The sequence below is a fragment of the Chiloscyllium plagiosum genome, unplaced genomic scaffold, assembly GCF_037043375.1.
Source record: "Chiloscyllium plagiosum isolate Xiang-an unplaced genomic scaffold, Cpla_swu_hap1 HiC_scaffold_13, whole genome shotgun sequence".
Taxonomy (NCBI): Eukaryota; Metazoa; Chordata; class Chondrichthyes; order Orectolobiformes; family Hemiscylliidae; genus Chiloscyllium; species Chiloscyllium plagiosum.
The window spans coordinates 16,026,136-16,052,788 of record NW_028270151.1 but is presented as its reverse complement, the minus strand read 5'-3'; the positions used below and the strand labels follow the sequence as shown (position 1 = coordinate 16,052,788).

At 43.2% G+C, this 26,653-nt stretch overlaps 1 long non-coding RNA gene across 1 annotated transcript in view; it reads left to right on the top strand.

Annotated features, from left to right (window-relative positions):
- LOC122556364 (uncharacterized) overlaps positions 1 to 20,902 on the top strand; it is a 40,221-nt gene extending 19,319 nt beyond the window's left edge. The window contains exons 2-3 of the long non-coding RNA XR_015759001.1: positions 13,768 to 13,896; positions 20,735 to 20,902. This is a non-coding gene — a long non-coding RNA (uncharacterized LOC122556364). The remainder of the gene's footprint in view (positions 1 to 13,767; positions 13,897 to 20,734) is intronic.
- Positions 20,903 to 26,653: the final 5,751 nt, after the last annotated feature.

The following is a 26,653-nucleotide window of genomic DNA, read 5'->3' as shown; positions in this document are numbered from 1 at the left end:
TGGAGGAAAGGTAGTTGGGGAAGTGACAGGTAGATGAAGGTGGGGCTGAAAGTGATAGATCAGAGAGGAGGGTGGAGTAGATAGGTGGGAAGGAAGATGGACAGGTAGGACGGTTCAAGAGGGAGGTGCCGAGTTGAAAGGTTGAGACTGGGATAAGGTGGGGGAGGGGAAATAGGGAAACATTGATTCTCCTGCTTTCTGACAGGCTGTACTTTTCCAGCATCACGCTCATCAATTACTGTTTTTTTTTAATGGTTCCTTACATTTATTGAGATTAAATGAGCAACAAGCAATTTATTGTAAAGGATTTGATATCATGGTATAATGTCCACAAGGTGATAAAAAATGAGTATCATTAAATAAAATTCAACACAAAACTACATAAGCAGATTTAAGAATTTAAGAAGCAGGTTTGAAGAATTGTTTTTCAGGATGATAGATACTTGGAGAGGTTTAGGGAGGGGATTCCCAGAGCTTAAGGCCTGGGCAGCTGAAGTAACAGGTTGTAATAATCTAAAATGATTAAAACCAAGGCTGATCCAGAAGCCAGAATCAAAGAAGTGCAGATTCACCAGGATGTTTCTCAGGCTAGAGAGTTTCAGTTATGAAAAGATTGAGAGGGAACATAGTTGAGGTAGGTAACAGTATGAGGGGCATAGACAGTGTAGATAGGTAGGAATTTCTCCCCATATGGAGGTATCAATGACCAAGAGGAACAAATTGGAGGTAAAGGAGCAGAAGGGAAGGTTTTTTCAACCAGATGGCGGTGGGAATCTGGAACTCACTGTTTGTAAGGGTAATAGAAGCAGAAATCTTCACAACATTGAAGAAGTATTGAGATGTACATTTGCAATGTTAGGGTATGCAAGGCTCTTGGCCAAGTGCTGAAAAATAGGATTGGAATAATTAGATGGTTGTTTTTGACTGGCTAAAGGAATGATGTTCAATGAGAGTTTTTATTTCAATGAGAACATCTCGATCAAAAGGCATTGATCTGATGTACTTTTCCCAAGTGGACGTTGAACAGTCACCTTGTCAGAAGAAGGCAGCTACAGAGTGTGCTGTCCAGCCTGTGAGTGGGATAGTGGATCATCACTTCTCAAACAGATCCTCGTGGTGCCATATTAGTCACCATTAGACTCATGTTTAATTGACTTCCAATTTTTGCTTTTAAAACTGAATTCAAATTCATCACCTGCCATGGTAGGATGTGAACCTAAGGTGTCTCCATTTCTGGTGACTGACTCAACACGGACATCTACTTCAAACCCACCAATTCCTAAAGCTACCTGGAGTACACCTCCTCCCACCTCCCCTCCTGTAAAGAACACTCTCTCTTACTCCCAATTCTTCCAACTTTGCCACATCTGCTCCACCATAGAACAGCCCAGTAGGCCTCCTTCTTCAAGGACTGTAATCTCCCCTCCCATCTGGTCAACGATGCCCTCCAGCACATATCCTCCACTTCCCGTACCTCTGCCCATGAACCCCAGTCCTCCAACTACAACTAAGACAGAATTCCCCTGGTCCTCACCTTCCACCCCAGCAACCTTGGGACACAATGCCTCTGCCATTTCCAACTCCTACAAACAGATCCCACCACGAGAAATATATTTCCCTTCCCACCCCTATCTGTGTTCCGCAGAGACCATTCTTTCTGCGACTCCCTTGTGAGGTCCATGCCCCTCACTGACCCACCCTCCACTCCCGGCACCTTCCCCTGCCACCACAAGAAGTGCAAAACCTGCGCCCATACCTCCCCCCTCACTTCCATCCAAGGCCCCAAAGGATCCTTCAACATCTGACAGAGATTTTTCTGCACCTCCACATGCATCATCTACCGTGTTCATTGCTCTCGACATGGTCTCCTCAATATTGGGGAGACAGGACGCGAACTTGCGGAACATTTCAGAGGACATCACTGGGGCACGCACTAAACAACCCCACCACCCTGTGGCTGACCACTTCAACTCCCCCTCCCATCTGCCAAGGCCATTCAAGTCCTGGGCCTCCTCCACCTCCAACCTTTAGCAACCCGATGCCTGGAGGAATAACGCCTCATCTTCCGTCTTGGGATTCTCCAACCACACGGGATCAATGTCGATTCCAGTTTCCTCTTCTCCCCTCTCCCCACCTTATCCCAGATCGAACCCTCCAACTCTACACCGCCCTCTTGCACACCGATCCGCTTCACTCTCCACTCCACCCAATCACAATCGACCCCACCTCCATCTACCTATTGCATTCCCAGCTACCTTCCCTCCAGCTCTACCCCCCTCCCATTTATTGCTCAGTCCCCTTGGGACCCTCCTCACATTCCTGATGAAGAGCTTATGCTTGAAACATTGACTCTCCTGCTCCTCGGATGCTGCTTGACTAGCTGCACTTTTCCAGCACACTTTTTGACCACCAGAATATTACACAAAACCAAACTAAAAAACTGTGGATGCTGGAAATCAGAGACAATAGCAGACATTGCTGGGAAAACTCAACTTGTCTGGCAGCATCTGTGAAGAGAAAACAAAGTTAATGAAAGAAGGGTCACCTGAAACATTAACTGATTTCTCTTCAGAGAAGCAGCCAGACCTGCTGAGTTTTTCCAGCAACTTCAGTTTTTGTCTCTGCATTACTAGTCTAGCAACATTGCCACTAAGCCATCACATCCCTACACATTACATCATAGCATCATGCAGTGGCTTAAATGCATATTTATTAAATTCTATCACTACAAGATAACTGGTCATTTCGCATTGCAGTTTTTTGTGAGCTTGCTATGTGTAAATTGGGTGTTCAGTTACATTGTATTGTAACACTTCATTTGCTGTTAAGTTCTTTCAGTTATCCTCAGATCATGAAAGCTGCTCCACTTTGCATTATTTTTAAAAAGCTGAATGACTCAAATTTTCGAAGAAGGGCTTATGCTCGAAACATCAATTCTCCTGGTCCTTGGATGCTGCCAGACCTGCTGTACTTATCTAACACCACACTCTCCAGTATCTGCAGTCCTCACCTTCTCCCTGAAAGACTCACACGCCTATCATAACATTACTTTTCCCCTTTCAGATCCACTTTCTATTCTTTCTCTCTTGGCCTGACGACTCTTTTGTCTTAAATCCTCATCTCCTTTGTTTTCAGGTTCCCCCACAGCCTCACCCCGATGTATCCTCCTACAGCCTACCATGATCCTAGATCTCTTCACTGCTCCAATTCCAATCTCTTACGTCTCCCTCATTTTAATCACTCCCTCACCAGTTGCCGTGCCTTGAGCTGCTAGGGGCTTGAAGCACTGGAATTCCCTTCCTGAATGTCTGCACTTCTCTACCCTCCTTTAAAATGACCAGTTTGAATTATTTTTTTGTCTGACTTTTGTGATGATACCATGGTGTCAAGAGATGTGTTTTGTCCTGGTTTCTTTTAGAGAGAGATTGGGGGACAGGTGAAGAGCAGTCAATGAGATGATAATCAACTTGTGAAGCCTTAGGTGTTTTTGGTTTAAAGCTGGAACAATGGAAGCAGCCTGAATGGGTGTGCTCCAACACCCACCCACAGAAACAGGGATTTAAAGTTTAGCTTTCAGCAGTTGTTGCAGGGGTCTCAGCAGAATTGGAAGGCAGTGAATGTCACCTGGCTGTGACACTCTGGGTTTTCTCTGGACGTTTTTCGTCAGGGACTATGGGAGTTACATGTGAGACAATCTATTTTCCAAGTTTGCCTTTTGCCAAGGACGTATTTATAGAATGTTATTATATTGGAACAGTTATTGTTTAGTAGTAAAATAGCCTATTATTCTGTTAAGTCTTCCAATAGCATTGTTATTCTCGTTCTTATTTTAAAGGTAAATGTGAGGTACTGTGCTCCAGATGCAATTTGGTTGGTCAAGGCACTCAATATTAAGCAAAAGAAAATTTATTTGAACACTATTGTTAAAATGCAACAAAAGAAAAAGTTAGGGTCTGGGCTCCCTTCTTGATATATTTTGAGAGGACCTGGTATGGTCCATAACACTTTGTTGATTTTTCAAATCTTCTCCTGCTTTCACCGTCTGTGGCTTGATGCTGCAATAAATGAGTTTCAAAAGTGTTTTTATTGTTATAGCCTTTGCTAAGCACCACTGAACGTTCTATCACTTTAAAGTAGATTTAAGTTATTATAGTTTTTTTTCTTTTGAATGAGACCATCATCACTTTGGCTGGGCTTGGTGAGATCCCACTGAAGTGTGGTTCCCTCAGAACAATATCCTTCACAACCTCGGGTGAAACTTACTCAACTATCTCGATATGTTACCCTAATGGAAATCCTGGCCTCAGCTTTACAATCACATATCAAATAAATCTGCTGCACTTGGCTTCTGGCATTGAAATATTCGTAGGAATCGAAGGAACACAAATGAATGCTGTCATCAGAAATAGACAGAACAGCTAGGATTGATTCAGTTTCATGAACTAATCATGCCGAATAGGAAGGAAAGGATGGTGGCAATGAAACAGAATCACTTTGCAGTTCAGGATGAAATGTGTCTCTGAGCTGGAATAAATGGGTCTCCAAAGGATGAATGATGCTTGGATCATAATGATGGTGTAACTCATTCTCCATGTGACACCCAAGCTGATAACATTTAACACTGAGCCAAAATTGACTCCGACACCATAAGATGTGAGAGCAGAAGAAGGAGGAATGTGCTCCTCCATTCAATGAGATCATGGCTGAGCTGATAATCCTCAACTCTACTTTCCTGCCTTTTCCTCATAATCCTTGATTCCCATAAAAATTATAAAGTCTGTCCATAGTGTCAGCTTTAAATATACTTAATAACCTGTTTCAACAACCCTCTGGGGTAAAGAATTCCACAGATTCACTGACCTCTGAGAGATGAAATTCCTCTTCATCTCTGCTTTATAAACACTTCAGGGTAAAAACAATGACTGCAGATGCTGGAAACCAGATTCTGGATCAAAAGCCCTTCATCAGGAATAAAAGCAGAGAGCCTGAAGTGTGGAGAGATAAGTTAGGGGAGGGTGGGGGTGGAGAGAGAGTAGCATAGAGTACAATGGGTGAGTGGGGGAGGAGATGAAGGTGATAGGTCAGGGAGAGAGGGTGGAGTGGATAGGTGGAAAAGGAACTAGGCAGGTCGGACAAGTCCGAACAAGTCAAGGGGACTGGAAGTTTGAAACTAGGATGAGGTGGGGGAAGGAGAAATGAGGAAGCTGTTGAAGTCCACATTGATGCCCTGCGGTCACAGAACACACCGGATGGCCTCCTTCTTTAGAGCACAGAACACACCAGATGGCCTCCTTCTTTAGAGACCGCAATTTCCCTTCCCACATGGTTAAAGGTGCCCTCCAACGCATCTCGTCCACGTCCCGCACCTCCGCCCTCAGACCCCACCCCTCCAACCGTAACAAGGACAGAACGCCCCTGGTGCTCACCTTCCACCCTACAAACCTCCGCATAAACCAAATCATCCGCCAACATTTCCGCCACCTCCAAAAAGACCTCACCACCAGGGATATATTTCCCTCCCCACCCTTTTCCGCCTTCCGCAAAGACTGTTCCCTCCGTGACTACCTGGTCAGGGCCACGCCCCCCTACGACCCACCCTCACATCCTGGCACTTTCCCCTGCCACCGCAGGAACTGTAAAACCTGTGCCCACACCTCCTCCCTCACCTCTATCCAAGGCCCTAAAGGAGCCTTCCATATCCATCAAAACTTTACCTGCACATCCACTAATATCATTTATTGTATCCGTTGCTCCCGATGCGGTCTCCTCTACACTGGGGAGACTGGGCGCCTCCTAGCAGAGCGCTTTAGGGAACATCTCCGAGACACCCGCACCAATCAACCAAACCGCCCCGTGGCTCAACATTTCAACTCCCCCTCCCACTCTGCCGAGGACATGGAGATCCTGGGCCTCCTTCACCGCTGCTCCCTCACCACCAGACACCTGGAGGAAGAATGCCTCATCTTCCGCCTCGGAACACTTCAACCCCAGGGCATCAATGTGGACTTCAACAGCTTCCTTATTTCCCCTTCCCTCACCTCATCCTAGTTTCAAACTTCCAGTCCCCTTGACTTGTCCGGACTTGTCCGACCTGCCTAGCTCCTTTTCCACCTATCCACTCCACCCTCTCCTCCCTGACCTATCACCTTCATCTCCTCCCTCACTCACCCATTGTACTCTATGCTACTCTCTCCCCACCCCCACCCTCCTCTAGCTTATCTCTCCACGCTTCAGGCTCTCTGCCTTTATTCCTGATGAAGGGCTTTTGCCCGAAACGTCGATTTTGCTGAAGCTCCTCGATGCTGCCTGAATTGCTGTGCTCTTCCAGCACTATTGATCCAGAATTTATACGTTCTCTGTTACTAGACACCGAAACAATGTTTCCTCATCTACTTATCAACTCCTCTAAAATTCTTGCATGTATCAATAAAATGGCATAGTGGCTCAGTGGTTAGCACTGTTGCCTCATAGCGCCAGGGACCTAGATTCAATTCCCCCCTTGGATGACTTCTGTTGGAATTTACACATTCCCCCCGTGTCTGTGTGGGTTTCATCTAGTTGCTCTGGTTTCCTCCCACAGTCCAACGATGTGCAGGTTAGGTGGATTGGCCATGCTAAATTACCCATAATGCTCAGGGATGTTAGATGAATTATTCATGGTATATGCTGGGTTACAGAGAACAAGGTTAGGGAGGTTAGGTCTGGGTAAGATGTGTTGGTGTGAACTCAATGGACTGAATGGCCTGCTTCCACACTGTAGGGATTCTATGATGCTAAGATTACCTCTCATTCTTCTGAACTGTAATGTGCAGTTCTAACAACACTCAAGAAGCTTGACCGCATCCAAGATAAAGCCACCTGCTTGATAAGCCCCACATCCACAAGGAACCACTCCCTCCACCACCAACACTCAGTAGCGGCAGTATGTATTATCTGTAAGATGCACTGCAGAAATTCACTAAAGATCCTCAGACAGCACCTTCTAAACTCACGACCACTTCCATCGAGAAGGACAAGGGGAGTAGACACATTGGAACACCATCACTTGCAAATTCCCCTACAAGCCACTCACCCATCCTGGCTTGGAAATATATATCAATGTTTGTTCATTGTCACTGGGTCTGAATCCTGGAACTCTGTCCAGAAGAGCATTGTGGGTCTACTTACAGCCCATGGACTGCAGCAGTGCAAGAAGACAGCTCATCACCACCTTCTCAAGAGCAATGGGCATCAGCCCAACCTACTCAACCACTCCTCATAAGACAGACCATCCATCCTCAGGATCAACATGGTAAACCTTCTATGGACTGCCTCCCATGTCTGCATATCCTTCCTTATTTAGGGGATTAAAATTATTTATAGCAGCCCAGTTGTAGTCTGAATAGTGCCTTTTATAGTTTTAGCAAGGCCTCCCCATTCCCTTTGAAATAAAGGCCAGCATTCATTCCTGGGCTAGTGCTCTTTACGCTATGTGTATGACATGCATCTCATCAAACATGAGACTTGTTCGGCAGTTTCCATGATTGCAATGTAAGGATCGCTGGAGTTGTACTAAAAGGAGAGACTGGAAATAATCATGAAGTCAGGGAAGACTGCTATTTCAGAGCATATACATTACATGTACATAATTGGAGTCCTGAGTCAGAGGCTGCAGTAATGAACTGGCAACTGACACTCTGAAGTATTTCAATAACACAAGCCACACTCATGAGCAATCTGGAGGCATTTCCAGTGAAAAGTGCCAGAGGCTACAGGATTATAGATTTTCTGTCTTGTTTTTAATTGCTTGTAAAACATTCTGAAATAGTGCAAAGTACTGACCAAGTTCAAATTCTTTCAGTCATAAATAATGTTGATCCTATTTGAAATTGCAATGGCTGAGAAAAAAAAAATACTGCAGTAGGTTTTCAGTTGGGGACAATCTTTCAACTTATATTCGGCAAAATACTGCTGGAAATCTGAAATTATAAACTGAATGAGCTGGAGACACTCAGCATGTCTGACTGCATCTTCATTTCTCACTCATGTGACTTGGGCATTATTTTCCATTCTAGCTGCCCTTGAGAAAGTGGTGGCAAGCTACTTTCTTAAACTGCTGCAGTCCATGTGCTGTAGGTAGACCTACCATACCATTAGGAAACGAGCCCAGGAATTTGACCTAACAATAATGAAGGATCTGTGATATATTTCCAAGTCAGGATAGCGAGTGACTTGGAAGGAAACGTGCAGGTGTTGGTGTTCCCATGTGTATGTTGCCCTTGTCCTTCTAGATGGAAGTGTTCATGGGTTTGGAAGTGCTGTTTAAGAAGCTTTGGTAAGTTCCTGCAGTATAGCCTGTAGATGATATACACTGCTGTTACTGAACATCAGTAGTGGATTGACTGAATATTTCTGAATGTGGTGCCAAGCAAGTAGGCTGCGTTGTCCTAGATGGTGTCAATCTTCCAGAGAGTTGTTGGTGCAAGTGGGGAGTATTTTATTACACTCCTGACTTGTGTCTTGTTGATGGTGAATCAGCTTTGGGGAGTCAGGAAGGAGATACTCACTGCTGTAGTCCTAGCTTCTGACCTGCTCTTGTAGCCAAAGTATTTGCATGGTGAGACCATATCTGTGGAGTGTGTAAGAGAGCAACAGAGTTAATGTTTTTAATCCAATGATCCTTCTTTTGAACAACTCTCCCACTGATTTGGGTAATTGACATTTGAGATGAGGCATGATGATTGGCTTGTTCCTAGTCATTAGACAACAATCCTGTATCTGGCCACATGTTAGCTTTCTCAGATCTCGTGTCACTGAAACCTACACCTGTACCTCTGTTATTGGATTGTTCCATGCTCTTCTGGACATATTCCCTCTTTCCACCTTTCATAAACTTGGGTTCAACCAAAGCTCTATGCCCCATATTCTGACAGGCATGAAGACTCACTCACTCCCTGTCCCTGTGCTTGTTGACCAACATTGGCACCTTGTCCAATAATTTCTTAATACCGTAATTCTCTCCTTTCCTTGTTTTCATGTCCCATTACTGTCCTACCCCCTCTCTGTCGCTATGATCTCCACTGGCTCTAGAAACGTCTGAGATCCTTAAGCTGCTCCAATTCCCACCACTTCCACATCCTCAATTTTAATAAGTCCACCACTGACTGCCATGTGTTTGTCTGCCTCGGTCCTAAGGTCTGGAATACCGATCCTATACCTCTCCACCGTTCGATTTTACTCTCTCCTTCATTAAAGCATTTCTTAAAGCCTCTGTACAAGATTTCACCATTTACCTTATTTCTCTAAGTGGGAGAAAGTGAGGACTGCAGATGCTGGAGAGTCAGAGTCGAAAAATGTGTCTCTGGAAAAAGCACAGCAGGTCAGGCAGCATCCAAGGAGCAGGAGAATCAATGTTTCAGGTATAAGCCCTTCATCAGGAATGTGGAGGGGGAAGGTGGCTGAGAAATAAATAGGGGGGTGGGGGTGGAGCTAGAGGCTCACACTCTACCAAGGAAATGCAAATCCTGGGCTTCCTCCACCAACAAATGAAAGCCACCCGCCAACTGGAGGAAGAACACCTCATCTTCCGCCTCAGGACCCTAAAAACCACACAGCCTCAATGTTGACTTCACCAATTTCCAAATCTCCCCTCCCCCCACCTCATCCTAAATCCAACCCTCCAACTCGGCACCACCCTCTTGACTTGTCCTACCTGTTCACCTTCCTTCCCACCATCTGCTCCACCCACCCCACTGACCTATCACTATCACCTCCTACCTGCATTCACCTATTACCATCTTCCACCTACCTTCCCCCCCAGCCCTAGCCCCCACCCCTCCCCTTAATCCCCCTTCATTTATCTCTCATACTCTTCACCCTCCACATTCCAGATGAAGGGCTTGTACCTGAAACATCGATTCTCCTGCTCCTCGGATGCTGCCTGACCTGCTGCGCTTTTTCCAGCTCCACACTTTGCAACTCTTATCTCTTCAGGTGGATCATTGTCAGCTTTATTTGGTTACACGCTTGTAAAGAATCTTGCAGTGCTTTGTTAAATCAATGGACTTGTTTAAAACAAGGTTGATGCTCTGTTTCATTTATTAGACCATTACAGAGAGCATCACGTTAGGCATCACCACCTCAGCCTATACCTCAGCATCAGTTGCCAGCTCCTCTTTATCATCTTTCTTGGTGAAAAGTTACTGACTCATTCATAACTGTTCAATCTGCTCCACAGTACACTATTTGAATGTCAGAATTTATGCTCCAAGCAATGTTTCCGGGAGCAGAGCATTACTGGAACACAATGTCATCTGTGTTTCTTAAGGTTAGTGACTTAGTTTGACCGTTTCAATTTGCCAACAATGTTTCACCTTTTATTCCGAGCTGTGAGTCACATTTTGGATGCCAAGGTTGCTTTGCTGAATGAATTGGTTATTTCAACAGATGCTAACACTCCACGCAAGGAAGTTTTGAGTGAAGTTTGAGTCTTTTGAGGTTCAAAGAAATTGACATAAACCAGTGAGCCAATGGCAACTGTATTGCAGGAGCACGTAGCTGGATTCCATGAAGGTGTGTAATAAGTCATTGCAAGGAAAATGTCAGGATATTCAGGAATATCGGACTCTTTCCAAGTGCTTGTCAGAATCTCGATATAAAACAGATAGGCTTATTTTCTGGTACATCGTACACATAACCTTGAAATGTTATAACCTTAATGATTATTACCATTAAATGACAACCTCTCACATGAGATTCTAGTGTGGGAAGTTGCATATGGCATGGTTCAACATAAAACTAGCAAAACTGAAATAGGATTGCTTACGCTAGTATGTTAGGTTGCAACTAGTGATGTACAGTGGATATTTGACAGGAACGTAGGCAGGAAGGTCAGTGTGTCACACATAGTTTTCTATCTATTACAAATGCCATTAACAATTATTTGATCATTATCTTAGTTTAAAGTGCCCTCTTGGTATAATGAAGGAAGGATTGCCCCCAATTACTGTGTCAAGCAACAACCACAATGTTGCTCATTGTGAATGATTCTGAGCACAAGGCTTAGTTCTTTCCCAATGTATTCTCACAGCTCTGCTATGCTACTTCAAACCTCACCACTGACCTGCATAGACGTAATTACAATGATACTCAAGTGCTTGACTTCATCCAAGGCAAAGAGGTTCACTTGACTTCCTACCTTCAGAGGTAAAAACAATGACTGCAGATGCTGGAAACCAGATTCTGGATCAGTGGTGCTGGAAGAGCACAGCAATTCAGGCAGCATCCGCTGCTCGTTGGATGCTGCCTGAATTGCTGTGCTCTTCCAGCACCACTGATCCAGAATTCCTACCTTCAGAATCCACCTCCTCCACTATTGGTCCTGAGTGCCTAATGTGTGTTCAAGCTACACAATGCACTGACCCATTACAGCTACATCAGCTGTCCATCCTTCTGTTGTGGCAGCAAGGACAAGAGCAGCAACTTCTTGATACAACCATCAATTTAAGGCTTCCCTCCAAATTACACACTTACTGGCAGATCTGAACATGATGGTTATTGTAGAAGTCCTGCATAGAAACATATGCATTAGCAAGTTTTAAGAAGATTTGTAGCTCTATCAACAAACACATCGAGTTAGATCCCATCTACCACCCCTGAGAAAAAGAACAGGAAGTGATTTCACCACAGAAAATGACGTCACCACAGGAAATGACATCACCAACCCAAAGAAACTCAAACCTATAAATAGAAAGCAGGAATTATTAGCAGTGCTTTGCCTGAGGCCCACTGAAGATGTTACCTAGAAGGGTGACAAAACATCTGGAAATGAACCTTCCAGCTCAGCGAGCAAACCTACACCCAGAACATATGCATTGGCCAGTGTAATGTAGGGTAAGATTCTTTATTTTAGGATTTGGATTTTGAATGAGTGATATATGTGTTCTGATCTGTGTGTGTGAGAGGGTGTTAATAATTCACTTGTCAGTATTTCTGGAACCATGATGTTTTGAAAATTAAAACCAGGACAAGAGAGAGAATTCTAGAGTTATAATGGGAATTTGTTTGAGTTGAGATTGTTTTCTGTTCAAAGAGGTCCAAAGAGGAGTTATATTGAAGGACACATTTTCTCCTGAATAAATGAGACAGGTCAGACAATTCCGCATAAGGTTACATCAGTGTAAGGGCTTTAGTTGAAAGCTCCAAACCAAAAGTGTAGGTTTGAACCCCAAAGGCGATAGATGAAGATTAGAAAGTTGAAGCGCAGTCATTTGACTCATAAAGGTAAACATTAACAAACGTTAAAGACTTGGAATTGAAAGAAATCATTAAGGTTAGCCATGGTTTAAAAACTAAATGTGGGGTTATAGAAATGTGGTGGGGGCAGGGGGTTTGGGGTTGGGTCTAGATGGGATGTTGTTTGGAGCATCGGTGCAGACTTGATGGACTAAATGGTCTTGTTCTGCATTGTAGGAAACCCATTTAAAAAATTCAATGAATAGGTGGGATCATATTTTTACTGTGTTTCAAGTTCTTTCAAATTACATTTTATGTAAAAAGCTTTGTTTATTCTATTTAACATCATTTATTTTGTGAAATAAATTGTTTCATTGCCAAAACCAAAGCTGTGGCATTGCATGCTTGCACTTCAGTGAAAGACAAGCTTGTTATAAGAATACAAAATATGAGCTATCAAGCCAATCTGGGATGTGACTTACCCCATCATAACATGAGCTCTGATCATGAACAGGAAAGAAAAGGTCCTCTCATTTCCATTTTATTTTTAAAAGTTCCCATTCTTCATGTTTGCTTTAAGATAAATTAACTATTTCAAATTTTTACTCCATAAGTATTACTGAAAAGGGTACACTTTGTTGAAGCTTTTTGACTTGCACTTAGATTGACAATCTGTATGTGAAGAATGTGAGGGCAAAACCACATTTATGCTGTGTGAGAGGACAGTGCTGATTGGTTGACAAGTGGACCCTGATTGGTAGAGTTGTCGCTAGAGGGAATATACCCAATTCAATAATGAATAACAGTTAACTGTCAAGATTTGTTTAAATTTTCTAGGCTGGCTCTAATTGGTTAAGGCATTGCCCAGACAGTGGCTGCCATATTTGTTGCTGAGTTGAAACAAGTGCTCTGTGTGTGTATATGTGTACGCGTGCGGGCATGTTCTTTCAGTCTGATATATGTAACACGTGTAAGTGCATCACACTCAGGATTAGTTAGTAAATATTATCCAATTTCACATTGATTGTTTCTGTTCTGCAAGTGTAGCCTGGATGGATCAATACCTTACTTGTTGCAAACAACTGAAGGGATATGCTGTTTGTTTATTTCATTCATTCACAGGATGAGGGTGTCACTGACTAGGCAACATTTATTGTCCATCCCTAATTGCCCAGAGGGCTGTTAAGAGTCAGCCACATTGCTGTGGGTCTGGAGTCACATGTTGGCCAGACCAGGTAAGGATGGCAGTTTCTTTCCCTCAAGAACATTAGTGAACCAGATGGGTTTTTCCTGACTATCAACAATGGATTCATGGTCATCATTAGACTCTTAATTACAGATTTTTTTAATATTGAATTCAAATTCCAGCATCTGCTGTGGTGGGATTTGAATTCAGGTCCTCAGCATATTACCTGAGTCTCTGGATTAACAGTCCAGTGATAATACCACTACCTCTCCATATACAATCTGCAAATCTTTGGTACATATGACAAACATGTGTCTCTTTCAACAGTACTAATTTTCTGTGTAACTAAACTACTATTGGTACTCCAGGGGCAGAATCTCAGAAGCACCAGAAGAACAGAGAAGAAAATGAGGAAAATCACATGAAATGGGCACTTTAAAGCTTCTTGACTTTGACAACAATGAGTTCCACTTTCCAATCGACTGCTGAAGGATAAGGTGAGAGTATCACTACTGAGCAGCAATAAATCTACTTACATGCATTAGCACTTATTAATATCTAACTATTAGTTCCCTTCAACTCTTCTTTCTGCTATTTCCCATTCTCCCTGCCAGATAAAGGCTAGATACCGACAATCCCTGACATGAAAGTCAGAGTGGTTACTTGGTGCTTCTTGTTTGTTGCTTCCCTCTGGACTTTCACTTCGAATACCCCCCCAGTCACCAACACTTCAGGGCATGCCTCATGGGCAAGGACTGCACACATTCCTTATCCACGAATGGTATATCTACCGTCCTCACTGTACCCTCATGACCCATCTCTGATCCACTGTGCAAGACAGTTCTGAACCACAATGATGCACTTTGGAGTGCACTGGCAATTCTCATTTCAATATTATAACCAGGACACTTACCATGCATGGACAGGTACACGCCTCATGGATTCAACCAAGCAGCAATGCTCACTTGCTCAGTTAGCACCAACTGACATTGCATCCCTGCCTTGCCTTGCCATTTTGCATTTTGCCCACTCCAGTAGAATCTAAATGCTCACAGTATTTCTGTCTTGCCTTGCCTCTTAGCGCAGGTACAGAGCTTGTCCTGGTGGTCAATAGTCATCAGTCAAGGGATTGAATGTGCTGCTATACAGCAACATGCTGCATCAATCTCAAACCAATACCATTATACCAGCTGCCTGTACATCAGATACACTGCATTTGCTTCAACCAAATGGTCACGTCTAAGGGGAGCAGTCCTCCGTCAGGCCAAAGGGGACATTCTTCAGTCAGGGAGCTGGGGCCAATGAATCGAGGGCATCATCCAGTCTCGGTCTAGGGATGGTCAGTCAGCTGGTTGGGTCAGTCAGTGTCAAGATGACTGTAACACTACAATCCAGCGAGTGGGCCATGTCCAGTCCTGTAGAATCAGTTCAAATTGGTCTGAGGATTTACAGAAAGTCAGTCAGGAGGGGCTGCACAGATATCAGTCATTTATCATTCAGGACAGTCAGGGGAGGGGGGTCACAATCAGTCCTGGGAATCACCTGATGAAAGTGAAGGGGAGTTATCGGAGACACTGCTGTGGGAGGGCAGTTCTGGAAGTCAGCTCCAAGGATTGGAAGCAGCCTGTTGGGACGTAGAGGTGACAATAAAGTTGGGAAACTCATTGGAAAGGGAGACACGGTGAAGATTATAATACATTAGAGGCCATGGGATACTGCAGAGAGGGAGGCTATCGATGGTCATAATCACCTCAACAAGGGAACAATACAGCACGATGGTTGGATTAATAAGATGGAGAGCTCGGGTTCAGGAGGCAATGTGAGAGATGAAGACATCATTCAAAGAGCTGTGTAGAGTGTGCAGAAGCTCTGCACTGATGGGCTTACCAGGGAGTGCCGGTAAGGAAGGAGATCTGGGAGAGCCTCTTTATCACCAGGTTGAGCTGATGCCCCATTGCCGAGCATCACTTGCGATGCTTTCCATCCTTTTGTGAATCATAAATTTACACTGGAAATGGAAGACTGCTATAGCCACACCCAGAGAGGGTGGGGTGAGCATTTTCCTTTTGTCTGTGTTCACAGTGTTCACTAGAAAGCCACATGAGGTCCTTTAAGGAGCAATTGTGCTAATCAGGCCTTCACAGGGTACAGACTGAAGTCATTTACAATCGAGAAACTCTCCACTTAAAATGCATGTAGCACCCAGCTGTGTGGGATACAAATAGTGGGCACAAATAATCTTGAAAGTGTCATTGGGCATTGCAGATAGAAAATAGCTATTACTGTGAGGCAAAGTAGTCATGAGCCACCTTAAAGTTGTCATACCCAAGCCACAATCATAGATATTCTCCTAATTATTCTGTTATTAGTGGAGATTGAAAACATCAATGAGAGTGGGGCTGAAATCTCCTCAGTTTTTGCCTCCTCTTGAGCACTGTAAATGCAGTGAAGATTGGCAGAAAATCGGACTCCACTCTGAAACAATTTACATGGACCAGCTTCCCAGTGAAATGTCATCAGCAAAATGGCACACCACCTGGAGAGGCTCCCAACCAATTTGTAAGGATTCACAGTTTGTTTGGAGTCGAGCCCTGCTCTACTGGCTTTCTGACAGCAGAAACCTGTCCTAACCTGAAGCTAGGATTAGCATTTGGCAATGCTGACAAACCCAGTCTAGGATGTGCAAAGATCTGGGCCCACAAGGGGTATCACTTGTGGTCAGGTGACCCATGACCTCCAGCATTGTTGTGAAAATATTGGCATTTCTCCTTACCATGGTTAAACTCTCAAAATGTGGAATCCAAGTTTAAACCCAGCTGGGCTCTGTAATGTTCAAACCACAAAGCTAGAACAAATAGTATTCACGCAGCCAGACCTTAGACAACCAACTTCTTGTTGAAACCAGGCCAAGAACTGCCTGGCCAGAGGCAAACAGCTACATTGTTTTAGAATGAACCATTGTTTCCATCCCCAATGAAGTTGCTTTGTTCGAAGAACATTACGCCAGCTTGTTGATACCCAGCTCAGTAAGAGACCAGAGGCACAATGATGAAGGGCTTATGCCCGAAATGTCGACACTCCTGCTCCTCGAATGCTGCCTGACCTGTTGTGCTTTTCCAGCGCCACTCTTCTGACTCTGACAGAGGCAATGTGTGACAACACTTAACAGTTAAAGGTTCAAAACCATGTTTTGCAACCTCCAAGTGTGGAAAGTAGTTTCCTCATGGGATCTTCCTGCCCCTGTCCAATGCTAGTATTGGACATGGGCTGCAGAATGTTTGAGAAAGGCGTGAAGAGGGAGATAGACAGAGCAACTTGGAGCCCCAGTCGCTCTGATTTTGCACTTTCATCAAGGGTGTCTCCAGAGAGCACTTTTGAGGGAATGTCAAGCTACACAGTATTTCCAACCCCTTGTGTCTCCTGATGAGCACCAAGAGACTGACCAGACCCAGAGAGGCCACTGCGCTGAGATGACCCGAAGATCAGAACTGGCCCTGGACAAGAGCGGAAGCCCTAATCGACAAATGCAGGTCCTGAAACATCAGCTCACTCTCAAAGACTGAACAGCTGCCTATCCCAGCCTTATTGAACAGGTATTACCAGTCCTTGAAGGCAAACAGTTCAAATACCACGATAGGGGCCTGTGGATGGGGTGAAGGGAATCCTGGGAAGCGTGTGTCAGAAATAGATAGCAAGTGTAGATTTGAGACTTGTTACTGAAGAGTCCTGGGAAGAGATTAATAGTTTAACTGAAGTACAAGAGTAGAGTCTAATAAAGATTTTTTTACCTTGAAAAAGTATTCATTGAAAATGTGTTGGATCTTCCTGCGACCCTTGCCCCTTTGTCTATCTCACCATGTAATGCGCCTGAGTTGAAAAGAATTACAATGAACTGGTCAAGGTTAGTCAGGGCACATCTATCCAGCTTTCACTTTACAGCACATTAAACCATATGCTCCGGGTTTGTTCTCTTTGAAACAGGAGATTAAGTTTTCCGTCAAAACAAATAAAAAGCACAAAGAGTAGACCTTAATGAAAGAGTCATAGAATCCTTAGTGTGGAAACGGGCCGTTTGGCCCAACAAGTCCACACCAACCCTCTGAAGAGTAACCCACCTACACCCATTCCCTAACCTATTACTCTACATTTCCCATCACTAATGCACCAAACCTACACATCCTTGAACACTACGGACAATTTAGCATGGCCAATTCACCTAACTGATCACATCTTTGGAAAGCACATTGCCATTCAAGCCCTAAATTAGACTTTTGAAGTAAGGCCTCAGAGTTGAGAACAAAATAAGCGAGGAAATATTTAACATTGTTGACATTAATTTAGTTGGTGTATCCTGTCTCATTCACAAGGGTGACCAGCTTTACTTATGATGGGCTGGCCAAAACCCACATAAAGAGTGAATGAATTATTGTACTCTCAATGCAGCCACCAACTTGTTTGAAATGGTGAAAGATTAGGAAGGCAGAGAGAAACTGTTTATCCAGAGGGTCACAGGTTTAAAACAATTTGTGAAAGAACATGCGGTGAAATGAGGAGAAATTTCTTCACACAGAGAATTGTCAAGATCTGGAAGATATCTTTTTTTAAATTCATTCACAGGATGTGGCTGTTGCTGGCTGGGTCAACATTCAATACCCATTCATTCAATACATTCAATACCATTATGGGCACCACAGTGGCTCAGTGGTTAGCACTATAGTCTCACAGCGCCAGGGACCCAGGTTTGATTCCTACCTCAGGTGACTGCGTGGAGTTTGCACATTCTCCCTGTGTCTGCATAGGTATCCTCCGGGTGCTCTGGTTTCATTCCACAATTCAAAGATATCCAGGTCAGGTGAATTAGCCATGCTAAATTGCCCATAGTGTTAGGTGCATTAGTAAATGTTGTGCAGGGTAGGGGAATGGGTCTGGGTGGATTACTCTTCGGAGGATCAGTGTGGACTTGTCGGGCCAAAGGGCGTGTTTCCATATTGTAGAGAATCTAATCCCTAGTTGCCCTTGAGAAGGGGCTGCCTTCAAGAACTGCTTCAGTCTCTCTGGTTTAGGTCCGCTCACATGTTATTTGTGAGGGAATTCCCTGTTGACCCTGTGGCACTGGAGGAACAGTATATTTCTAAATCAGGTTGATGATTGACTCAGGGAGGAACTTGACATCCTCAAGTTTCTGCTACCCTTGTCCTTCTGGATGGTAATGATCATGGGTTTGGAAGATGTTGTATAATGATTGTTCTTGAAATTCTACAATGCCTCTTGTAAATAGTACACACTGCTACTAAGCGTCAGTGTTGCAAGGAGTGGATATTTGTCAATGTGGTGCCAATTAAGCAGATACTTTGTGCAGGATGGTGTCAAACTTCTTGAGTGTTGTTGGAGCTACAATCATTCAGGAATGTGAGGAGTATCCCATCATATCCCTGACTTGTGCCTTGTAGATGGTGGACAGGCTTTGGGGGCTGGTAAGCAAGTTTCCCACTGCAAGATTCTAACCTCTGAACTGCTCTTGTAGCCATCGTATTTATATGGTGAGACCAGTTCAATTTCTGGTTAATGGTAACCACCTGGGGAATTCAATAATGGAAAATGTCCACAGCCAATATTCTGATTCTCTTTTACTGGAGATGGCCACTGCCTGCATCCTGCATCGGTGAATTACACATGCATTTGAGAATAACATATCTTTGGGATTATGAGGAAGAAGATTGAATATCAGAATAAATTGCAGAGCTTGTTTAAAGAGAATGATAGATGGAATGATTTGGAAATAGATTAAGGGGAGATCTAATAGAAACTAACAAGATAATACATGGCTTGGAGAGGATGGACGCTAGGAAATTGTTTCCGTTAGGCGAGGAGACTAGGACCCATGGACACAGCCTTAGAATTAGAGAGGGTAAATTCAGAACAGAAATGCGGAGACATTTCTTCAGCCAGAGAGTGGTGGGCCTGTGGAATTCATTGCCACAGAGTGCAGTGGAGGCTGGGACGCTAAACATCTTCAAGGCAGAAATTGATAAATTCTTGATGTCACAAGGAATTAAGGGCTACGGGGAGAATGCGGGTAAGTGGAGTTGAAATGCCCATCAGCCATGATTGAATGGCGGAGTGGACTCGATGGGCTGAATGGCCTTACTTCCGCTCCTATGTCTTATGGTTTTATGGAAATGCCGGTGTTGGACTGGGGTGTACAAAGTTAAAAATCACACAACACCAGGTTATGGTCCAACAGGTTTAATTGGAAGCACACTAGCTTTCGGAGCGACACTCCTGCATCGGGTGTTAGTGGAGGGCTCGATCGTAACACAAAATTTATAGCAAAAATTTACAGTGTGATGTAACTGAAATTATACATTGAAAAATACATTGAAACAGATAATCAAGGTATTTTTCAATGTATAATTTCAGTTACATCACACTGTAAATTTTTGCTATAAATTCTGTGTTTTAGGATTGAGCCCTCCACCATCACCTGATGAAGGAGTGATGCTCCGAAAGCTAGTGTGCTTCCAATTAAACCTGTTGGACCATAACCTGGTGTTGTGTGATTTTTAACCTTGATAGGTTGAATGGTCTCTTTTGGTCTTGTTAGGGTCCAAAGATTCCAAAAATCCTCTCAAGATCAATTCCTGCCTATATTGTCACAAAAGCGTCAATCGCCCCTAATCTTGGGCAATTTCTGTCCCCCCTACATCATTAAAGTTGGTCTAACTGATGTTGGCTTGGTCTGCTTTGATGGACAAACAGGGACGTCATGAAGCTGTCCTAGGGGACCATGAATCAGCATATGTGCCCCTGCCAACAGGGTGTCTGTCACCTTTTACATATTCACCGCAAGGTCCTGATCCATGCCAATGAGTGTCAGATTTTGCAGGAGATCTCCTGGCAGTCATATCACCCAAAACCACTAATTGTAATCACAAGTGACAGGCCTGCGCTCATTAGTGTCAGCACAGCAAATCACATGTGGTAAAACGGAGAGTGAGAAATTACTTTTTTATAGTAACATTCAAGACGCTTCTGGGAAGTGACATTAAGAATCCTTTAAGACCAGGGATCAGTCTTTGAGCAAACATTGAGTGAGCAGTACTAATGACACCACATCAGGCAATTGACATTTAGTAGTCCCACTGGTGCCAGAACAAGGCAATGAAATGATTATAATACAAACCATCATCTTTAAAATGCAGCTAATGATGAAAAGGGTACTGTTAAAACCCTAGTAAATTACTAAAATTCTGTCTCTTCAGTTTTGTTTGTCTTTTTTGACATTAATCCAAACAGTCACTCATTACCGAATCATTTGTCGTGTTTAATTTGCAGTGTATATAAAGTTGAGAAACCTTGGAGAGAAACTGCACTATTGGAAGAGGAAACGACCAAAGCTGAGAAAGGAAGAGAGAACGGATGGAAATCAAGGCCCAGGAATTGGATCGTACTCAATCCCAGTGAGGGCAGGCTTTACACACTCAGATCAAGACTGGCGATAGATACACGACAAAGTGGAAAGGAAGAATGAGAAAAGGATAGAATAAGAGAAAGGCTTGCAGTGATATAGTGCCTTTCATGACAATGTATGAGCTATAAGGACAGGCTTGATTAAACTAGGGCTGTTTTCTCTGGGGAAGGGTCACTGGACCCGAAACATTAACTCTGATCTCTCTCCACAGATGCTGCCAGACCTGCTGAGCTTTTCCAGTAATTTCTGTTTTTCAAGGTGTGGAGGCTGAGTGGAGACCTGATAGAAATTTATAAAATTATGAGAGGCAGAGGTAGGGTTGACAGTCAGAATCTTTTTCCCAAAGTTGCAATGTCTAGTACCAGAGGGCATGTGTTTAAGATAAGTTCAAAGGAGATGTAAGGGGCAAGTTTTTTACACAGTGAGCAGTAGGAGTCTGGAATGCACTGCCCGAGGGGGTGGTGGAGGCAGATACTACAGGGGCAATTAAGAGACTTTTACATAAGCACATGAATAAGCAAAGAAGGGAGGGATATGGACCAGCGGCAGGCAGAAGGGATTAGTTAATTTGGCGTCATGATCAGCACAACATCATTGGTCAAAGTGCCTGTTCCTATGTTATACTGTTCTATGTTCTTTGTTCTATTATGTGATGTTCTAAAGCACTTCCATAAATGAGATCACAGGACAGTCACAATCCTCTTCCACCATGTTCTATTTTCACAGAAGTACTCTTCTGATAAGCCCACATTTATGATGGTGCCTCCTGCACTTTGAATTCTGAAAGCTTGTGTATTACAAAAAGAACTGCAGGCAAGAGATCAGAGGGCAGTAATATGAAATTGTCATAATCCCACTCTTCCATGAGAGAGAGTCAATTGGTGGTGCTTTGATCTGAGGGTTGCTAAGGTGTGGTTGAGATGGTGAAAACATCATGGCTATCACAGCCAGTGTTGGGAATTGAACCCTTGTGGTTGGTATCACTCTACATCACAGACCAATTTATCCAGCAACCTGCGCTACCCAAACCAGGTGTAGATAGGGAGAAGGAAAAGGTAAAGAGTAAAGCGTATTAGCCAACAACTCAGGAGCTCATGAGAATACCTACTTATATTTAAAACATTTTGGAAAAATTAGAATCTATGGAATGGTTTGGATGTTTTCTAGATTAAACAGTGTTTTATCAAACAATGAGGTCAAAAGTTTAATAAGTTCTATTAATTACCTGCTGTCTACAGGTTATACAATTAATTTTGGAGAAAACAGCCAAGCAAAACTTTCAAAGCGATAAGAGATGGTATTTGTTACTGGTTTTGAAATTTCTAGAGATCTCACTGATAATATGCAAAATACTCAACCCCAAGTTGACTACAATCAGAACTGGACCTCTACTATCCATCTACAGTAGTCTTTGTTGTCAAAATGAAATTCTGTGGTTGTGTCCTTTATTTCTGGAACAACTGAGTGGTGACCTTCTAGAGGTTTATAAAATCATGAGGGACAGAGATAAGGTGAGTAGTCAAGGTCTTTTCCTCAGGGTAGGGGAATCCAAAACTAGAGGGTACAAGTTTAATTTGAGAGAGGCGAGATTTAAAAGTGATTGGAGGGAGCAACTTTTTCACACAGAGGGTGGTGTTTATATGGAATGAACTGCCAGAGGAAGTGGTGGAGGTGAGTACAATTACAACATTTAAAAGACATTTGGACAGGTACATGGATAGGAAAGGTATGGAGGGATATGGGCCAAATGCAGGCAAATAGGACGAACTCAGTTTAGGAAGCCTGGTCAGCATGAACGTGTTGAGCCAAAGGGTCTGTTTCTGTGCTGTATGGCTTTATGACCATATAACTATGATCTATTCATGGTAAAGTAAACTATGACAGTTCGCTGGCTGACAAATTAAAAATAACTATTTTGGGCCACGTCCTAAACAAGTGCCCGTTACAGATCATTCTGCCACAAGATGACAATTGTGTTCCTTTGTGACCTCACAGAAAATCGTGCTGTGTAAAGACACTATAGAAAATCAGACTGTAGAAGATTGTTAATAGAAATTCACTACACCTGTTCAATATATTCGTCAATTGCGTTATAGCCAATTTGTATTGACAAAATGTGCATTATAGCAGAATGACCTGTCCAATAATAAGGGGAGATTGGGGGCGGCACAATGGCTCAGTGGTTAGCGCTGCTGTCTCACAGCAGTAGGGTCCCAGGTTCGATTCCAGCCTCGGGTGACTGTCTGTGTGAAGTTTGCACCTTCTCCCTGTGTCTGTGTGGGTTCGCTCCGGTTTCCTCCCACTGTCCAAAGATGTGCAGGTCAGGTGAATTGGCCATGCTGAATTGCCCATGGTGTTAGGTGCATTAGTCAGAGGGAAATGGGCCTGGGCAGGTTACTTTTCAGAGGGTCGGTGTGGACTTGTTGGGCCGAAGGCCTGTTTCTACACTGTAGGGAATCTAATCTCGTCAAGATGAAAAGATTAAATCTGACTCAACATCATTCAATCAAGGCTATTTTAAGATCCACAAATCTCTTTTTCTTCGAACTGTTATCAGCTATCACTAGAACTGAAATGGCAGTGACCCTTTTGAGATGATGAATGTATAAATGAACATACAAATTAGGAGCAGGAGTAGGAAACTCATCTCTTTGAGCCCTGCTGCACCATTCAATAAGTTCATGGCTGTTCCAAGTGCTCCACTTCCCAGCTACCCCGATCACCTGCACCTTTCAAGAATGTGATGCCAATCTAAAAATCTGACACTTCTGAAATTTCTTTGATATCATCTGGAGCAAGGTTTGAGCTCAAAGCAGTCAGTCACCAGAAAACTGTTGGATTGGTTGAGGATGAAACTGCTTCCTTTTTCAACAGATATTCGATTGAATTTTTTTTTTCTGGTACGAAAAGGCAACATCTCATTCCCTTGCCTTTGTAAATCAATGGAATTCAGTACAATAGGAAGACGTGTATTTCTATAGCACCTTTGAACAGAATGGGACATTCAAAAAGCACTTCAGAATCAGCAACGCACTTTTGAAAAGCAAGAAGTATCTTGTCAATATTTGTCACGCAACATCAACAGATAAACAGATCATCTGGTTACTATTACATTGCTGTGTTTGGAATCTTGCTGTGCATAATTCAATTTCCATATTTCCTACATTACAGCAAAGACAGCTCTTCAACTAGACTTCATTGTTTTCTGAATGTGCTGTGGTAATAAAAGGGGCCATCTAAGTGCAAACACATTCTCATTTAACCAGCAGCGGCATTAAGTTCCTCAAAGGTTCATCACAAACTGTTCAAGGCCAGAATCAGCTATTTCTGCAGTGGCCAGTGCATACCAGAAAAAATCCGGATAATGGTTCCAAGCGTGTTCCAAAGAAAATTCCTCACCTTTGTTCACAAAACTCACAGCATCTTCCCTACCCTAAAAATCACAGCGGTCCACAAGAACAAATTAGCCTTTAATAATATTAAATCTTCAAAAAGAAAATCTGACTTTCATTTTTGAACACATAAAATTTCCCAGAATGAAACAATGGCAATCATTACTTGACCCTAATACACTCATGCCCCCTCTCAAAATTTTAAGGGGTAAATATTTGAATACCAATTCTTGCTGATCCTTATGAAACAACTGTAGTCAACTAGTTTGATTTGAATTATTGTTATGTGCATTAACTGTGAAGTGTTATTTAGTGCTGCCACTCTCTGGCACCATCTTAAAACACAGGAAATAACTGAAAACGCAGAATATAAAGTCAGAAAAATAAAACAATGAAGTTCACATTATAGTCTTATCTCAATAAAGTTAGGTGATCTTGGACTCACTGCTCATGAACTTAACACAAAGAAATTCTTATTTCAACAATGATGTCCCTAATGTTTCTGCAGCTGCTGAGAAACTACACTGAGTCTGCAGAAGCAATTCCCAAGGAAGGTTTTGGAGAAGGGGAGGCAATCTCTCTCCTTAGCCCTGTAGCATTGTCAGACATAAGAGAGAGAAACCATTGCAGCAGTAAAAAAATTCACATGAACAGACTGAAAATAAATCAGAGAAGGAAACGAGATCACTGGATCTCGATTTAATGAAGTTTCAGTTCAAGAGCCGTCTGCAAACAAAACATTTGCTCAACAGTGGCTCCTCTGCCTCTGAAATAAACATTTTAATGGTGAAGGTTATAGAATTTTAACTGTTCACTCTGTTGTATTATTGAACCTGAGAGCCAGGAATACTCTCATAGCTGCTCCCAGTAAAGGAAAGGATTAGAAAGATATGAGCCATATGCAGGGAAATGGAGTTAGCATGGACAAATATTTTGGTCAGCATAGACCAGTTTGGGCCAGTCCGTGCTGTAGGACTCTACGACTCTATGACTATCACCATACAATGAAGCAGATACCTTGATTTAGCCTTAGATAGGGTCTACATTCTGTTAAACCTTTATCAAATTTGTCCATGAGATACGAGTGTCACTGGCTAGACCAGCATTTACAATCGGGAGGGTGGTTAAAATTCAACAACACTGCTGTGGGTCTGGTGTCACATGCCAGCCAGAAGATTTCCTTCCCTAAAGGGCATTAGTGAACCAGACGGGCTTTTACAACAATTGACAGTGATTACAATTAGGCCAGCCTTCTACTCCAGGTTTTTATTGAATTCAGGTTTCATCATCTTTCATAATAGGATTTGAATCCATGAGCCCAGAATGTGAGCCTATATTTCATAAAGGACTAGTGCAGTCTACTACACCACCATGTCCACATATGGTTGCTTGTTGACACTCCTATACTTGGTATCATCCAAATGAGCAAAAGGCTGAACTCCAACCAAACCAAAGCAACTTCCTGAGACACAATTTCCTTATGCACTCAAAGCAGAAACTGCAGCCTGAAATCTCTAACAAGTCACTTCCAGTTACACCTTTATCAGCCATCCTTTATGGTAGAGCTTAATCTTCAGACCAGAAAGGACAGGATTAAGGGAGGATTAAGGGATCTACTCCTTTCAAGATGAAAGGTTTTTAATAGCTCCTCCACCACTGGGAGCCTGCTCACTAACCCTGATTGTATGACAAGCCTGTCTTTTAGTCATTAAGTAACTGCTGCAGGGAAAGCCCACCCTCAGGTTGGAATATTTCCCAACCTGCAAGTGGCAAGTGATGAGTAGATTGACACAGTGGCCTTGGAAATATATTTGCTCTCTTCTTGTCATCTCAGCAATTAAGTTCTGGGCAAAAAAGTCCATTGGAGACTTTCTCAACCTGTCATCAATTTAGATCTTAATTGGTCCCTTTTGGGGACCGGGACTCTCACCACTTTCTAATTCCCTGCCTTCCTGAGGGTAAAACAAGAAAACAATCAGAAAATGCTGGAAAAACGACAGGGAAGCAGAGTCAGTGAGGAACAGCGACTGGACTGGAGGTGTTGTCTCTGCTTGTCTTTGTAAGAATGTTACCAGACCTGCTGAGTTATTCCAGCACTTTCTGGCTGTATTTCGGATATCCAACCTCTGCAATTCTTTGTTTTTGTTTCAAGATAATAAAGGGGAGTGGTTACATGACCGAGAAACCAGGACGACTTGAGGTGGTCCTCCCTTTGTCCCAATCTCAGGTAAGTAGGTGGCAGAATGAGGTTGAAGGGGATGGGCCCTGAAAACTAAGCGTGGCCCTTGTCTGTGACATCCATGATATCTGTAACCCCGACACCCACCCCATGACACAAAGCTAAAAATCACTGACCTTTCCATCGCTGGATACCCCAACTTTTGTGCCTTT